At 37.8% G+C, this 19,213-nt stretch overlaps 1 long non-coding RNA gene across 1 annotated transcript; it reads left to right on the top strand.

The window, feature by feature from the left end:
* Positions 1 to 3,228: 3,228 nt before the first annotated feature.
* On the top strand, positions 3,229 to 4,268 carry LOC134210816 (uncharacterized). The gene is made up of 4 exons (XR_009978866.1): positions 3,229 to 3,354; positions 3,482 to 3,663; positions 3,727 to 4,023; positions 4,085 to 4,268. It is a non-coding gene; the product is annotated as an uncharacterized LOC134210816 (long non-coding RNA).
* The last annotated feature ends 14,945 nt before the right edge of the window (positions 4,269 to 19,213 follow it).

The raw sequence follows: 19,213 nt of genomic DNA, 5'->3' as shown, positions 1-19,213 counted from the left end.
AATACATTACAGTCAATAAAATGTATTGTTAAAATTAATTTAATTACTGTTTTTGATTCAAATGGCTGATTGTAAATCTATTGTAAAACAATAAAAATTGTTGTCCATGTTTATTGTCGAATTGAGGTGTTATAATGGTAGATTCTGTAAAACAATAAATCTATATGTCAATCATTGTGAATATAATAAAACAAACGCATATTTATTACTGTGCCACTTTATTATGTATACCCCAGGGGGGTAATATGCGGTGCATCGCGCCTCCTCTGCATGTAGTATGAAGCAAATGTAAATAAACAATCCCACATTTTTTTCGTTAGTCAGCAGTAGTGTAGGTTAACCAATATCCTACAAGATTCCAGTTCGAAAAATGTTACACTTGCCAAGCGGGGTGGCCCAGGGCGGCCCGCCTTTCCCAAGCGGCGAGGCCCGGATAATACATCTTAGGTAGGCTTGATTTGTTCGTGGATGACAGGCTTACTCCCCTGGTATACCCATGTTTTTTTACACGGTTTGGTTTTAGTCGTTTAAGACCTTCAGCGTCAGTGAAGCAATGAGTTAACCCCACGAAAAAATTCACAAAAAATCAAAGAAAATTCAGGGGGTAATTAAAAAGCTGTGAAAGTTAAGGTTAACCGAGAAATTAATGAATCCCAACCGCGTAAAAAAAACTGGGTGTATTATTTTTATTATTGATGCATACATATCAATCGTAACTGAAATTGGCTGAATTTAAAATACAATTAAATAACATTGCAATAAAATAACTGAAATAACGTATCACTTGCCATGTAAACATAAATGAGCGTAAACGTAAAATAGAAATATTGTTCCACTCTCTAATGAGTAAAACTAACTACTTCTTAACATTTTTGTAAAATCAGTAAGTATAACGGAAATAATGAAATATGACAGCACTGGAGAATGTGTTGTGTCAATATAAAATTAAGCTGCGGTATTATTGCGGTTCTGTGCGTGTTTGGCAGCTTTTCTCAGGTTAGCAATTTTTTTCAGCAATTGCTTTATTGATAAGGATTTCATTCGACAGCGTTTTTATTGGTCCCAAATTGTGTACTCCTACTTCTAACGCTACACGTTCACGTGCCTTTGCTGTAAAAATAACAGAAACATTCATATTGCGTACATTAAAATAACCTGTTACATTTATATCATGGTATCAATCAGAGTTTGTCAACAACTCAACAACTTCGTTGTTTAAATTTCTTTAGATATGGAACTGAAGCGCAACATTTATTCATACTAAACAATTTAATTTTATTATTATTTATAGGATTCGCTTGAATGTTTATATTAACAGATAAATTTGTTAAATAAAATGATCGAAAGAATTACCAGGAACAGATGAAAAAATTGTAAATACTATTTGAACGAAAATTGTATGGGCCTGTTCACAAACTACATAACGCTTTGGAAACTGCCTGTTGCTACAGGAAAGAAGTTTTCACTGAGGATTGATAGCAGTATATTTACGCTTCAAAGCTAAAATAAAAAGAGAATACTTACCCAAGTAACACGGTTTGTTGTATGAGTGTAAAAAATACATTTTTTGAACATATAGTTTGTTACGTTTTGGTATAAAAACCAGCTCTCATTACTTTCACACGACCCAAACAGCGCAAAAATTATCGATATTTTCAACATCTTCCAGTCGCAACCTTGTTTTTGATTATACATTCACAAGACTAAACTTAAGTACTAATGATGTTTTCAATGACCGACTCTCAACATGGTTCTGTCAAATTGAATACCAAAATGAAAATGTTGACCAACACGTTCAAAGGAATAAATTTCATACAAAAAACGAATGAAAACAAGCATGCATGAAATGATGAATACCATTTTAATAATATTAATAAAAATATACATACTGAATAAATAAATCAAATTTGTTTCCAAGTCTCGGTCGAAACATCATATGCGGCTCATGTTTCATTGGCTAACTTTTCATTTTACTTCTCCTAAGTTCATGCGCCAATGATTGGAGAAAAATTTAACTAAGCCAGAGCATATTTTTTGCAATTGATATGTAAACAATTTCTCGAATCTGCAAGAGAAAAACAGTATGGCGAGTTCTTGATAAACAACAAGGTCGACGAAGAACGTTCATTGCGTTGATTTTAAAAGATGTTGAAATTACGTTCAAAATGCATATTTTAGCTAAAACAAATGTCAAAAAGTGAACATGTTATGACCTTGTTCGTAAAATCTTCCTGTAGACATATTTTATGTCGTGAGAATGTAAAACGAAACATATCAAATAACCAAACAAATGTCAAAAAACAACAGGTTATCAGCAAGTTGTAAGAATGTAGTATGAAACATCTTCAATGATCAAATTGCTGTATGTTTTGCAAAAACCTTTTCGTAGCTTTCCTTGAACATAACATGTTTTGTATTTCATTTTCCCGACCATTATTCAACATTATTAATAGATCTTCGTTAATAATGATGTTTTCGGTGTTACTTGGGTAGTTTGATCACTTTCACTATGCTAGATTGGGATCTTACAATTCAGTGGATTCTCTACTTTGAGCGTCCTGATAGCAACAATGAGCGGGTTTTAGTCCTTCTAAAAAATAGTACTTAAAGTATACGGGTTGAGTTACCGCTGCTATAGCGACGAATGCCTGCGACAATGTAATGTTTACTTGAACAAGTTATAATAGCATTTAGCTTTCTAATAATTATAATAATTTTCTGTTGAACTTGCGTATTTAAATTGGTTATATGCTCCACGATTATCCAAGTCACGCTTCTAGCTAATAGCATAGTCACGACAGTGACGTATCGATCTGCTGTCATCCTGTGGTCGACTGACAGCCGAATTTTGCTGTCACTTCACAGTATGCGCCGGGTTGCCAGTTGGTTTGACTTCCGCTAACATCCTCCCCCGATGAAACCCCCACACGGACAGAAATTTGATTACATTGAATCTATAATATCGTTTGTTGTATTTAAATAGCAAAAACTATTTGGATTCATGTCTATTTTTATTGATTATACAATATTTGTTCATATTAATTTGAAAATTAATATGTTTGTTTCAATAATCTGACTTACAATAATAATATTGTTGAAATAAAAAGAAATATTTTTATTCCAAAAATAAATCTTTTTATTTTAACGTGTAGTTACTCGTTTTCTCTCTGGACAAAAACCGCATGTAACGCTACAGCCTTGAGTAACGCCTGAAGTATAAAAATAAAAAAAAAACTCATCTGTCATTTTCGCAACGCAAAAAAGACAACATCAAAAATAATTTGAAATAAAATTGTACGTTTCAGTCAGTTTTACCAAATTAAGCACTGTTGATGGCAAATATAAAATATACAGGTAAGTCCATTGTTCCAAATTGTTCATAGCTGACATTGGCGGTAGGAGTTTGACTAAAATCAAGATATTTATAAACAACGATTGGTAAATCTGTGTAAATATTTTTCTCTATTTCGGAAAATTCCAGTTTCCACTCTTTATTCCGATCGACGGCTCAGAAGGACAAGGAGAAATCCAAGGATGGTGTTCATCGGATCATTCTCAAAGTGGCGTAAGGGAGAGCCACCGTTTTTTGCGTCGAGTCCTCTTCCTCAGTACGAAATCGGCCATCCGATAGGCATCAGCAATTGCCAAGAGATCCCTTCAATAGTAAGTAGGTTACTCATTAATATCGCAACTTATTTTTGTATCTATTTAAAAAACTAATTTTAGCTACCATGCACCCTTTTGCTTCAATTCTTTGGTCGTATGATTCCTCATTCCACTACCATAGTGCTGTTGGATGGATGCGGCATTTTGGAACATTACATTGCATATTGTAGTACTGCAGCAATTCTAGCATCCACAATCTCAACATTGCTCTGGCGATGGAAGCAAAACTATCACAAGGCGCAGACGCATTTGCTATTCCGGGATTATGCTTCGGCCAAAACCAGTAGTTACAATGAACTACGTGTCGATTTCTTGCCTACGTAATGATGATCGGACTGACTTATTTCATTTACAAATGTAAGTAAAGTTTTACATAAAATTGTATCTGCTTCGATTAATATTTTTTTAATATCTTCAGGACTCTGGAATTATTCCGAGGTGGCATAGGGTATTTTTTCCTGAAAGGCAATACAGAAACATAAGCCATATGCATCAATTTTACTACAAAACTAACCGGCATTGTGATATGAACAATAGAGGTGACTTTAATTCAATGGACCAGTAAATAAACTATGCGATCTGTGTGCATGAAGAAAAACATATAAAACAGCATAATGTTTCTCAGTCACTTTTTTAATAGTCTGTTTCAATTATGAGCTTTATCACTTGATAAAGCTAAACTTCAATGAAAATAAGTTGTGTGGACATTGACACAAAGATGAACTTTATCAAGTAATAAAGCTTGTAGTCTGAATAGGCTATAAGGATAAAGAATTTGAAAGAAAATTATAAAATAAAAATATAACAATTTTTATTTCAATAAAAATATGCAATATAAATACTATAAAAAGATTATTAAAACAACAATATTATGATTTTATGTTCAATTATGAAGCTAATTAAAATAATAAACTATCTCTTTTTGAAATAACAATTATTTTCATTGTTTAGCAAGACGTAACACAGTTACCGCTGAAGCAAAGATTCAAACCGTCAAATAACTATTTGAATTCAAATATATTTTCTTTTAATTTCAACAATTCGTTTTTTCATGAGATTTTAAAAACAAAAACAAATTCTTTTTACCGCCAAAACAATGCGAAATTCTTGTTGAATTTACGTTAGTTATTATTGTTTTTAAAAGAGTTTTTTCTGCGTGCAGTTGTGGTTTCATGACCCTCCGTTACTTCCAGAACTGCAAGTTTAGAAGCTGGGCGCCGTATGAGATCTGGTCTATCGCTTGTGGAACTGCACCGTCGGCTGCCATGATTACTTCCAAGACTCGTCCTCTGGTCCAACTATTGCGTTTCGTATCATCGATAATTACTACTAGGTCTCCAGGTCCAATATTCTTTGGTCGCCCATGTGTGGCGCCCCTGGAGGAATGAAGCGCCAGCTCGTTGTAGTATTGGTAAACGTTGCTGCCAAGCCGGCGTAGATCTGCGTAGATCAACAAATATATGTAGCTGTACATTCGCGTAACTGTCGCTATTTGGGAGTCGAAAATAGCATCGGGGAATCCGGATTTTGTTTATATTGTTGATCATAACAATCCATTTCAGTCAATTTTTAAATATAGTGTCATCAACTCGTGCATCCCATCCGATTCCCGAACGCCATACGTCTTGTATAAGGATTCTTCCACATATCAAGTACGGAGCCAGGAGACCCAAAGAAAATAATAATAACGTCATGACGCATTGCAAGATTTGACGTTTGGTCGGTCTTGTTTTCTCCTCGAATATTCTCGTAATATTTCCCCTCATGGCCGTCTCGAAACAAATGATGTCTTCTTCACACTGCCACAGCATACCAGCTTTGCTGTTGGAGCACCAGTTGCGGATCTCAAATGCACCTTTCTTATGGACTTCACGTACCTCGACAGCCACACGCTGAACCTGTTTTTCGTCAGGGAAACTGTCGAGATAGTCATCCACATAATGGTTGTGAAGTATTCCATCGACAGCTCTTGGGAACTTCTCGGTGAATCGCCTGGCATTCATATTTTTTACGTATTGCGCTGTTGCAGGTGAACTGGTCGATCCAAATGTTGCTACGTCCATTACCATTACTTCATATTCTTGCGAAGGATCAGATGACCATAGAAAGCATTGGGCATATCGATCAGATTGACGAATGAATACTTGGTGGAACATCTCTTTAATGTCGTTTACTACGGCCACCTGATGTTGTCGGAATCTGAACAATACAGAAGGTAGAGAAGATAATTGATCCGGGCCTTTCAAAAGCATAGGGAAGGTGGGTAGACTTGATCCCCGGGGAGAATTGATCATCCCCTGTTTTATCGAGGACTGAAGTAGTTTTGTTCTAGCGTATTTTTTAGTATAGATCCTCTAGACAAATGACCTTTATGTGGTGAACTATTTTTTGAATTGACAACCTTAATTATCCTGCAGGGCGGTTTGTATGTTTTGACCTTCCTGAAGATTTTTTTATTGGCCTTGCAAAATTTGAACAACTTTTCATAACAATGACCAAATGCTTTCGTTTTTTCACAGCACAAAGCCATAAATATGCTTAATGATCTGTACTGAAGAAAATGTTAACATTCCATCAAAGTTTTAGGATACTTTAATTTGAAGTTATTGCTTCAACATGGGGACACTTGATCCCCCATTAGTCACCCATACAAAAGTTTGGCGAAAAAATTCCAAAAAATATAAATCTATTCTCAGGCTTATAATTTTTTGTAGATTTGACAGATTTGATGAAGGGTTGTCAGGAAAAATTATTTATTTCGTAGATATCATAAAAAGGGGATCAAGTCTCCCCAAATTTTAAAATTGCATGTGCTGTCGAATTCAATAACAAAAATCGTTCACGTATACGCACAGCAATTCAAAAATTACGCGTGTTTTGAAGGAAATATATTTAAAAAATCTGAGGGCACCTTTCTAATTTTATCGAAGCAAGTTCTTAGAAAGGAATCTATTTCCCCCGAACATTTTAAAAGTTGATATTTGACAGCACTCTAAAAAATCGATTGTGTATCAATAACAACAATAATTTAAGGAATGACATACATCAGTAAAGTTAAACACTATATTTCTTAGAGAGTCTGTGTGGAAATCGTGTATGTTTATTATTTTTTGGCTGTGATACATCGGAAATCAGAAAAGGGGATCAAGTCTACCCAGTCTCCCCTACTATTGAGGGAGATGCCATTCACCTTTGCCGATGCATTCCATATCAATCGAATCTTAGACGGTTTTTAGGGTTAATTACAGCTCCTAAAGGTAGAAACCACATGCGCCGTGGATCGACCATGGCTAGTTTTTCTTCTGTCGCTCTATGTGCATACCCCTTTTTAACGTACTCTTCTATTTGCTTTTGAAGTGCTTCCTTAAGCACTGTGTTTTTACTCATTCGACGTTGAAGACATTGTAGCCTTCTGGCGGCCATGGGGTAGCTATTCGCGAGTTCGAAGTCATCATACTTCCAAAGTAGACCAGACTCGTACAGTTGACCGATAGATACCGTTGTTGCTTCCAATAGTTTAAGTGCACGTTGTTCTTCTTTTGACATGCTCTCCATGGCTGAACAAGTACCAACTTCCTCTGTTGCGAAATAAGCATTGATTGTTTCCTCCATTGACGTTTCCCCGCTGCACTCGCAGATATGAACATTGAAATTTTCTTGGCTACTAAATCGTCTTCCTCCATAGACGCACCATCCTAAACGGGTTTTCACTGCGACGGGATCGCCTTCTTTCCGTTCACGAACCTTTAGAGGCAATGCTAGGTGTAGATAATCAATACCAATCAATAAACGTGGCACAGCGTCATTATATAATTCTATAGGCACGCCACCGAGATGGGAGTAGTACTGCATCATTTGAAGTATCGGTAACGTTTGTACTGGCAGATCCAATGATGGAACGGTTCCAACGTCGTACATCCAATATCGTTTTTCTTTATGCGATCCTGAGATCTGAAAAGCGACTCTACAGGACCGCTTCTCTTCACGTGTAACATTTGCGGTCCATTTTAAACAAAGGGGCTGTTCGTGCACTTGGGTACCAAGTTGATCCGCCAAGCTACTGTCGATCATCGTTAGTGATGATCCTTCATCTAAAAAGGCGAATATGTTGATTTTATTGGTGTGACCGTGAGTTTCTAATATCATGCCTGTCCTCTGAGTGTTGATTATTCTCTCTGGTTTCATCATGTACGAAACTACTCTCTGTATACTGTTTTTCACGCCTATTTTGCCGCTCAGTTGTAAAGTTTGATACGCTGTACGCTTCTTCTACGATTCCTTCCATAATCGTGTTGCAAGTTGCAACTTTGTAGGTTGACACCAGCAACCTGTTTCCGGTAGCTAGCCCACTTCATTTTATAGTCTACCGGAAGCTTATTCACAAGATCCTTTAGGAGTGTTGGGTTTTCAAGATGCTCCAACAATTTGGCTGCAACTATGTGATCACAGAGCCCTTGGACCATTGTGCCGAAGTCGATTAATGTATCGAGCATATCTGCCTTCAATACTGAGTATGTTCTGACCTTTGCTACACACTTAATTTTTTTCGCCGAGGCCGGCAAAATAAATTGCCGAGAATCCAACAGCTGAGAGCTCGGTAAAAATCTCGTTAAAAGTTCAAATTGCCGACTGGTCTGCAAAACGTGTAGTCATACCAGCTGTCAAAATTTGCCGGGCATATCGGTAATTAAATTAACGAATCTTTCGGCATATAATTCTGCCGAAATTCAGGAAATTATTATTTTCTCTTGTTTTTCAAAAAGAATAAAAAAAATTAATAGCCAAGAAATATATTTATTTCTGAAACATATTGGTCTAAAAATATGAATTTAGCACTTTGACATATTTTTATGAACTATTTTTTCTAGTGAGTATTTGGTATGTTTTCATAATACATTGATTGATAGTTCTTTGCACGAACATTATTTTCATGTAAAGTAATGGACACACAAGCATTCACTTGTCGGAAACACCTTAGACCTTAAAAATATTCTCTTCGTCTCAGGATCTCGATTCTCACGTGCAACCGGTGACTCCAATGCACAATACATATTTCAGTGGTGGTGCCTTACTTTCGATTCGTCGAATAACACTCATTAATCACAAAAAGCCTCTGGAAAAATATTATGTCAATATCAATACCAAATAGATTAAATTATTCTATGCATCAATCGCATAGATAATATTAAAAAACTTACATAGAATGAAATTTGTCGACAAGCAAACACGTAGTTGATTTCCTTTTGCATTTTTTTTGCGTTCTTGACACAACTATGATTTTGACATTTCACACTTTTCCGAATCTCGGCAAATATATTATTTCACCGATTCTGGTCGCAAAATAGATTACCGACTTTCGGTGATCAATGTTCTTAGCCGAATTTCGGTAACAAGAGTTTAGAAAAACAATATGAAATGTCAAACTTTGACGATATATCAGTAATATAGTAATTTACCGACCAAGTTCGTCATTTTCAATTACCGAAATCAAATTTAGCATTTAAGTGTGTATAAGCGATTATATCAACAGTTCAGCACGTCCAAACCTCATACGCAATGTCTCGATTACTTGGGGAACGGAAGCTGGAAGGATTAGCCTGCTCCTCGCTGATTCCAGAGCGCCACCCCTTAGGCAACGCTGTAGGCGAATCATATTCTCTCCGTTGCTATAGCCACAAGCATCTGTGGTATAATTATAATTGCTAATACATACGGGCCAGTCAGCAGGGTCTCCCGAAAACACAGGCAAATCACATGGAAGAACTTGTCCGGCTGCTAGCTGCTCTTGGGAAGGCATTTTTCGGGCCGGACTTTCCGGCAGTGTTGTAGTTGTAGGGAATTTGAATACATCCTGCATATTCATCACCGATGAAGGCATGCTGATCCGTTGATTTGTTGGTCGTAGATTTTGCGTTCGCTCTGTCACCAGGCATTTATGTACACGGTTCAGTTTATTCGTCTGTACTGGAAGTTTATGAATGGTTCCTGTGCGCATTGTTTAGTCGTTGTTCTGAAACTCTGTTCGGTGGTTTTTGCGTGTTTGCTAGCGAACTAGTGCTAGCATTTGCTGGCCGCGAAAATATGCTTATTTGATTCTGTTCTGGAACCGTATGTTTTAGTCCCCCAGCTTCCACCGGCGATATTTTCCAATTTCGTATATTAGATGGATGTACTGTTAGGGGGGCGATGTTAGATATAGTCGGACGATTTTTAGGAAAATCTAGTTTTTCCTCTGCCACGGACATGACTGCGGCTTCGGTTCTTTTTTGTAACACGATTTGCAACTTTTCCAATTGATTTTGAAGGCTAGTAATGCGTTGACGAGATTCTTCTTCGGTTTGTTTCAGTTGGCTTTGAAGGTTGTAGACAAGCTGCGATTCAGATGTTTTTTGACCTGTTGCTTGTTGATCTTTCAGCTGTAACAGTTCGGCATCTTGCCGAGTTACTTGTCCTCCTAATGCGTCTCTTCCTCGTCCACCGATAATGCCTTATCTGCATGCTCATGAACCCATTGACTAGTGCGTAGGTTACCACCACTACGATGACTACGAGTGCTTTTAATTTCATCACCTTCATGCGTTGACAATAGTTGCCGTTTTTCCTCCAGATGTTTTTTTGTAACTCATGTTTTTGCTGCATCTCTAATAGTTGTTTTTCAGCCAACAGAGGTGGAGGGGAAAGAAAATTGTCAATTTTGACGTTATGTATTTTGTGAAAGAACCCTATAAAAATAATACTAACCATAGATGAACTGTAGTTTTTTTTGGAGAAATGCCAGGACGAGGAGGATGATCATCTGGCGTATTTTTCGTTCGGTTCGATACACGACCCTTCACTGACATTTCTCTTAGATTTTCTGCTCCATAGAGATGCATCGCAAGGTTTTGTGCGAATGTGGCAACAGACCTCGAGATAGTATTCACTTTTTCAATTTGCCCCACGGTCATATCAATGTCAGGATCATGTGTGAATGTCTATAAAGTAAACAAAGTTGCATTTTTTATAAAGTAAGAACTAAATAGCCACGCATAATGGATACGTTTGCTTACGTTTTGACAGTTTTGCCATGGGAAAACTGTCAAAACGAGCGCAAACGTACCCATTGTGCGAAACTCTTAAATCGTACAAGGAAATACTTACATTTGCATTTTCACCTGTCCTTGCTTTCTTGGCCTCAGCCACTGCGTGGACCACAATATCTTTTAATTCTGCCACCTCTAGTTTGAATTTTGCTTTTTTTTTCGCGATGCATTGAACAATTGTTTTTGCCTTAAATGTTTGGAGAGAAGTTTGGCATAGTTTACTTACTTCCTTCGTTTTCGTCCGTTGAATCATTCAATGGTTGTAGCGGCGATGGTGATGACGGTGATGCAGTTGATGATGGCGATGATGGATACTCAATCGGGGCCAATCCGAACGAAGATACTGGCAATGTATTCGATGAAGAAGCTTGTACATGTGGTGACATTAACAATGCCGATGTTTTCTTTGAAGAATGTGCCGGTGCATCAGCTGTTAATGTAACATGAGGCACTTTTGACGAAGAAGCAAATATCTCAGAGGAATCCTGTGGAAGCTGTACCATGGATGCCAACGAAGAGTTTTGAAACTCCTGTGTACGTTGGTGTATTGTGGCGGGTGTGGCTGACAATGTTATTAAATGAACAGCTTGTGGTCCTTTCGAGAAAAAACGCTCGTGCAGCAGGAGTTGGCGTTACTGCCTGCGAGGAAGCATCTGCCTTGGAGGCTGTTGATGGAACTAGAACAGAGCTGGTGGGAAGATCCATTAATTACGTAACGCAAAAATTGGGCATTTTCAACCCCCCCCCTAACCCTTATGTCACCCTTTTTGTATGAAACGTCTGAAAATTTTGTATGGATTGTCACATATTGGCCAACCCCCCTCCCCCCCAAAGCGTTACGTAATCTGTGGACGCTCCCTAACGGGAGCGCTGTTGAAGTTGTAAGTGATGACAATGATGTTGGTGGTCCTACCGCAACCTTCGACTTTAGTGGAACCGGTTGTGTGCACTCTTGTGGTGAAGAAAAAATGGTTACTGTTGTGCCACTTGATGGCGCAGCATGTTCCACTGGGACAGGTTGTGAAAATCTTATGGATGACAGTTGTAGTGGGACTGATATGGTCTCGGATATGGTAGCCGGATCCAATGTGAACTTGGCATCCTGTATGATCATTGCTTTTTCTTGAGATTCTCCTTGGCTTAAATCGAGTGGATCATGGTCATATTCCATAAGATCGACTTGTCCAATACTTTTAGAGCTGGCATTTTTATCTACAGCTACGAACACGTGACCGGTGCTGCTATATTCTTCAGATTGGTTATCCAATTTGACCGCAAGCAGCTATAAAGACAATTTTTTTTTAATGCGAATCAGTTATGTAAATAATTTTAGAAGAAGAGAAGAAAATTGTTCATTACGCAGATGTTGAAATCAAGTTCGAAACATTGATTTGAGCTTAACCCGCATCATAACTACATATCTTCTGAGTAAACAAATGTCAAAATATGAACATGTTATTGGTAAGTTGGTGAAATAAACCTGACGACATGTTTTATGTCGTAAGAATGTAAAACAAAACATCTTGAAAAATCAAACAAATATTAAAAATCGACATGTTATCAGCGAGTTGTGAGAATGTAATACAAAAAATCTTCTATAATCAAAAAGCTGTATGTTTAGCCTTTTAATATGTTTTTTTTTTTCTAACCGTCATACAACAAGTTTCTTAAGTGTACGTTACATTTTTTTCGGTGTTACTTGGAAAAAGGCCCCCACGCAAAACAGCGGAACGGCGACGGCAGATTTGACAGTTAGCATATATTTACTGTTAAACTTTCGGTTTCCGTTGCCGTTCCGCTGAATTGCGTTTGGGGCCTAATCTCCATGGGAATCTTGTCCATGGTTTCATTTCCTTACATTTCCAATGTGATATGTTTCACGGGTCGGCACAGTACATTTGAGAGGAAAATTTACCCGATGTGTGAAACAACTTCGCATGTATTTTGAATGAGGCAATTTCTTTTTTGTGCCGTCCCGTGAAACCCGCTAAATGTATGAGATCGAAACCCGAAACAATATTTCCGAAGTGTGTGGCGAATTATATGGACAATAATCGAAGCAACTCTGCCAATAATAGTTAAAAATGCGGATTATGATATAGGTTAGGAACCGAAAACGCAAACAAGTACTTACTGCTTTCTCCAAATAATTGAGGTTAGAAGCTCTTGCTCGGGCTCTTTCTGATGCTTTCGCTGAAATAGAGAATAATTCAGTGAGATGAAAAGATATTTCAAAAAAGCATACATGTTAAACCTACCATTGTAAACCTTTGCCTTTTTTTCGGAGGCATTTTGAAACAAATTTTAAAGGATTGTATTTACCGCGTGCGTCTTCTGTTTCAACGTTTTTCCCGCAAATGACACATCAGACATCAGAGAAGTGGCGAAGGCAATGCAAAATATTAAGGTGAGGAGCTCCCAAAAAAAAAAAAATAAGTAGAAATTATGACGTCATATTGAAGGGTGCTGTACCTTGGGTACTTGCAATAAAAAATAAAAATAATTTGGAAATGGAAAAATCATCTAATTCTGTTTATATACATCTACTTTTGAACATCGCACTTGAAGTTTCTTACTGGGAGTTCAGAATCTCTCAGAATTTTCACCGAGATTCGCGCACCGCTCTCAGCAAACATATTTTTATGCCGAGACCTTTGTTACCAACCCCGTGAAACAAGCACTAGTTCTTGAAGCCACCGTTTGTTGGTGTGGCGCTAGTGCTGTTCTTGAAGTTTGAAGCTCCGTTCATATTGTACCGTACATTTTGCGCGGTTTTCGCAAAATGGTTTTCGATCATGAAAATTTAAATTTCAATAACATAAGTTATATTGTTCTGTTTTCGTCATTTATCCAGCATTTTACGTGTGGTAATAGCTGCCACAATATAATTATCATCAAAATAAGCCGAAATTACCACCGAAAAAAAAAACAATAAATTAATTTCGATAGCCGCCACAATTTAACATGTTCTGGTAAGGTGCAGTCTATTTGACGTTTATCTTGTGCCGTTTGTCATCGCAGCGATCATCATCATCCTCATGAATTAATCATTATTGGCGAATAAAGGTTGCATGAAGAAGAAGAAGTCTAAGGATAATATTTAAACAAAAATTGCGCGAGGAAACATACGGGAAGTTTTTTAAAACTCTTTTCGGAAATTTTAGGAGCAGTTTAATTAAAAACGGTTAGCAGTACGCGGCTGGACTTTCCTTCTACAGCATAATAAACGCAATTTTTCAAATTTTATTTTGTGATATCACACTTGATGTAAACAGTATGAGAAAAGTCAAACCCTGTACTGCTTTCCGTTTAAAATCAAATTACTTCTAGACATTCTACTAAGAGCTTAAAATTAGCGGCCATTAGCGCTCGTAAGATGCTGTAGATGACCGCATAAACTGGGTTAAGCAAATTTTGAGAGAAATTAAATAAATATATTGTAACTCTGTCAATTATCATCCGATTTTGACAATTTAGGGATGCCAGAATTGGAAATTTAATATTGTTTCACAGTATGTTTACAGGGCCGGCTAAGGTTCTTCGAGGAATAAGTTTGTCAGAATCCGAATGAAAACAAACATTAAGGTCCGTCTGATTTACCGAAAAATAAGGGTAACCAACTTGATTTGGACCCTCCTGTTGACATTTTATTGATCTGAACTAAATTCAATGCCGCTGCTGAATCTCGCATGGTCTTTATGGAAATAAGATTGCTGCGAATGTGTTTGACTAGTTTCCTGTGCGAAAATAACGATATTTGGATGAAATGTTAATGAAATCATTTTTTTCAAGAAGGCAAGCGTTACAATGCGTTACGCTTCAAAGCATACATCAATGAATATCTCAGAACGAACACAATCAGTTCATGTTGAAATTGCAAATTTGAATCGCTGCAATCTTCTCATTGATGCATGTCAATCGGAAGATAAGACTTTGCTTTAGCTCAAATGACCTGTGCTAATTGAAAATTCATTTTTGAACAGACTAAAAGGAGGGTGTCCAAAATGTGTTGCACTTTCCAGAACAAAGAATATTTTCATTTCAGATAGTTAAAAATCTCAGCGATTTTTTAATCATCCGATCCCCATTTCAAACTTCCTTCTCATAAAGAAGACTTTCAATCATGAAATTATGTGATTTTAGCTTGTATCACACGTCTCATTTGAAAGATATAAGCGGATATTGGGTAGCACTTCCTCTAGGGGTTCAAAATGCAACATTTACCCTAAACTTGAAAGCGCCAGTTCGAAGATTTAAAAAATACCCAGTCTTAAAAAAGGCTGGTGCACCTCCCAAAACCATTGAAACGTAAATCTATCAAAAGTAATTTTGCTCTGCAAGCAGGGTTATTCGATAATTATTGAACTGCCTCTATGAGATATGAGACAGCACACCTACTTTTCAGTTGACGAACTTAATGATTCTATTTGATCTTGACGCATTGGTTACAAACTTGAGCTCACTATAATGTGGGCGTCGAAACTAAGATTAGTCATTGTACGTGTCATCAACAGGTGTTTTATGAAACACTATTGGAACCTTTTTTCTTTACATTTGATCTGATCCAACTGGAAGTGGATGTCGCATTGTGGATAAAATTTTGCTTTAAACTGGACCATTTGTGTGTTGACAGAATAATTGTTTTTTGAAGCATAATGGACGTAGCGTAAAAGTCAGGGGATTAAAAATAATAAAGCTATGTCCATTTAGAATCCGGAATAATAAAATCGTCTGTATCTCGGTCACGGATTGACGTACAAATAAGGTTAATACATCAAAACAAGAGTAATTCACTGTACTTTAAGGAAAAAATATTGATACAAATCATTTCTTCTTGTTTCTAGTGAAAATTCGCCTCTTCTACTTTATTCCTCTCATCAAAAGTTGCACATGCACACCTCCGGAGTCAACTTCCTTTGCACATCTGTTCCCCATTTTAGTCATCTGAGTCGCGTCCCGAGCTATTTTTCCACTTTTCTTCAGCTTCCGCTTCATTACTGCCCAAAATGTCTCGATGGGCCGGAGCTGTGGGCAGTTGCGTGGATTTATGTTTTTATCAATGAAATCTTCGTTATTATCGCAGTACCACTGGATGACTTCCCGGCATTAGTGGCAACTCGCCAAATCTGGCCAAAAATTCACGGGACCTTTATCGCCTTTATGGAAGTTAGACCGCCATCTTTGAGACATTCCTCCTTGTACAGCTTCGAGTTCATCGTCTTATGCGTCACAAACACTTAGGTCTTTGCTTCCATCTGCATATCCCTTGCCAAAATCATCTGTTTTTTTCGCAAGTTTGTCCAAAAAGCAAACTTAAACTTCGCAGGAACTAGTCCTCGTGCCATCGCCATGTAGAATTTTTGGCTAGGAAGCTGTCCGAAATTCATTTTGACGTAGGTTCCATCGTCGATGAGCAGGACTATCAACGTGGGTGTGCAGATTTTTGTTCGCTCCTTTCGGCTTCCATCTGGAATAATTTTTGATTCGCTGCACGTAACATCGTGAAATTTATACCACAGCAAGTGGGTGCCTAGGTAGACAAACCGCTGTAAAAGAATTCTTGCAGCGGTCACGTTCCGTGCCGCTGCAATACAATAAATGATTCCGGATTCTAAATGGACATAGCTTTAACTATCGGGCTGCCAATGATCATGCACCGGAAAAAAGTTCTTTTAGCTTACGAGAAACCTAACCATACTGCTCGAATGTCGCAAATGTGTAACATTTGAATTTTTGTCGATTATGAGTTAAACTTAAGAATCCTAAGTAACCTAAGAATAAAATCAGATTAGTAGTGATTCAAATTGTTCTGCTGCATTTAATTTTAATATGAATCTGAAACATGCATTCTCCCAGCAGCTGCCTCAGATTAATTTAAGCTCAGATTCAAAAGCTCAAAACTGTTGCACAGCTTTGTTCTATTTTCTACAGATTGAAGCACGAGATTCAAATTTTGTATGTTTTGGCGATTGAACGCGTTATTTTAACTACGGAATTTGGATCAATGCACTTTGCAATTACGCCGCATTTCTGAGCAGCAAAATAAATAATTATTTTATTTATTTAAACAAAATTCAAACATGAACAGAAAACTGCTGGAGATACCAGCGTTTTTTTCTTATTATTTTGCTTCAGATTCCTTCGAGAATAGTGTTCTTAATATTAGAGGAAAAATAAATCACTGCTGATCAATCAGTTTGGTCTTGTTTTTTTAACAACGATACATTAGAAATTAAAGGCTCACTCTTTATCACAATGCCAAATATTTGTCAAATTCCTTCAGACATCTATCAAACCGTTAAGATATCGACATGGGTATCAGGCAGACTTGACAAATTTGTTATTATTAATAATTTGGTATTTGTTATTGTGACAAATACAGTGCTGATAGCTTTAGCGCTATAACGAAACATGTGTATCTGAATTAACGAATCAGCTATGGATATTGTCAGATTCTCTGGATGTGATACACTGCGCGGTGTTTGTAATTTTCCCAAATGGGTACTTGCACAAAACTTCACTCGGCGAATCACTGTCCAAAGGTACGGCCGCGTCAAACGATACACCGCAATGCTGTTCACCCATAAGAATCAAGTAAACGGTAGAAAGCGCGGCGGTACCTTTCCTGAAGGGTTCGCCGCGTGCTATTTTTGACAAAATCAGACAATATAATTGCAATACATTTATGAAACATATTTTAGATGGTGCGCTTAAAAAAACTGTTTCTTTATTTTTTATTCGAATTAAATCTCTCCTCGAGCGATATTGTCGCATGCGTCACTGTGTTCCGTGCTTAAAGCCACAGCTTGACAGCTAGCACCAAGTTTAGCACCAAGTTTTCGGCTTCAATCATATTGTATGCAGATGACAGCCGTTTCAGGGGCTGGAAATTTTAGCCCTACGGAAAGAAAGAAAATTTATCCTAAATTTGGACGGTAGTGAAAAAAAGAATGAAATCGAAAAACTTGACAGTAAAATTATGTTTTCCATAATCCCAGAAATGAAGTTTCGGGAGAAAAACTTTTTCCTAGAAAGGGTTAGCTATAAATGTGCCTGGGGGATTTCCTGGTTTGATACCAGTTATGTAAAAAGATGCCCAAAAATATTTCTAGCTCTCTTTTGTGTGAAATGGCTCAATGATGGTTTTGTCATTGAAAGAAATGCTATGCTGATCACCTTCGGCCTTCTTTGTCACTTCACTTCTAAACATATTCATATTCGGCTCCGCACTGTCAATTTTTGAATGAATATGGATCAGGGAGTATTTATTTACATTTTCCCAATTATAAAATAACCGTAAAGTTGAACATATTTTTGATGATTTAAAATAGAAGCACACGTAGACATAATACCGAAGATCAACTGAGAGGCACTTTTAGAGGTAAATCGTAAAAGTTTTTCTTTCACGACACAGCAGAAAGTATTGGAAATTCAACGACGTGTAAAAAAGCTATTGGGAATACCAACAAATAAAAATTAGATATTCAATTAAATTAAAATGTAATTTTACAAGTTGGTAACTGAGGATATCCTACAACAAATGTACATACACATAAATTTATATGAATTATTTTCCGTTTTGCTTTAAGTTTCAGCAGTATCACGACGAGTGAATATTATCACCCTGCTAGTTAGATTTGTCCCGTATGCACATTGAAAAGCAACTTCACGAATCGAAATACCGCTGGCTCGTATGCCGCCGGTCCGAAAGACACTCATCCATGTCGGATCTGCTTGCCTGTCCAGCTCGAACGAGAATAAAGTGTTTTTTTGTTTTGTTTGCTAATTTTGCGCCTTTCATCTTCGGGGCGAGCGTGATGGGACCGACGAGCACAGTCTTGCTTTGCAGCAGTTGAGTGCTTGGCGCGCGCTACCGAAAACGGATGCAGCCATCATGCTACCCTGTTATCGTTTTCGGTATGATTGAGAATAATGGACGCAAATCGATGGCGTTTGGTGCTTGTTTGCGATTCGAAACACTCAGTCCCTGCCGTATGTGTTCAAAGATGTCCGCTTTAGCCGCCGCTCTGTGGTAGTGCCGAAGGCGGCCATGCTTTGTGCACTACAGGCTGCGCTCGACGTCGAACAAAAACGGCAGCCATGGACCGGCCATTTTTGTTTCCGCTGCCTGGGCGTCCGGTTAGAAAACGATGCAGCCGATTGCGCTATGCGGGACCCGATCTGATCGATTCAAGACACTCGGATGGTTCCACCAGTCTAGTACCTACTCGATGATGGAGGCCGCAACCCCCGGCACTGAACATCAACAACGGCAGAGGGCGCATCCATTTTGCCCCTATCACAAAATGGCAGCGTAGTAGAACAAGAACAATTTGACGAAATAGTAATGGGACTTCATGTTTGGCAAGGCATGCTATCACCTGAGAGCGCTATCGCGCTACTTCTGCGAACCGGACGCAGCGAAACGCAACCGCAGCTCGTCGTAGTTTCTGCGCCGTGGTGTG

This window comes from Armigeres subalbatus, chromosome 1, assembly GCF_024139115.2.
Source record: "Armigeres subalbatus isolate Guangzhou_Male chromosome 1, GZ_Asu_2, whole genome shotgun sequence".
Lineage (NCBI taxonomy): Eukaryota > Metazoa > Arthropoda > Insecta > Diptera > Culicidae > Armigeres > Armigeres subalbatus.
The sequence above is the reverse complement of the archived record's forward strand: the minus strand, read 5'-3'. Positions and strand labels throughout refer to the sequence as shown.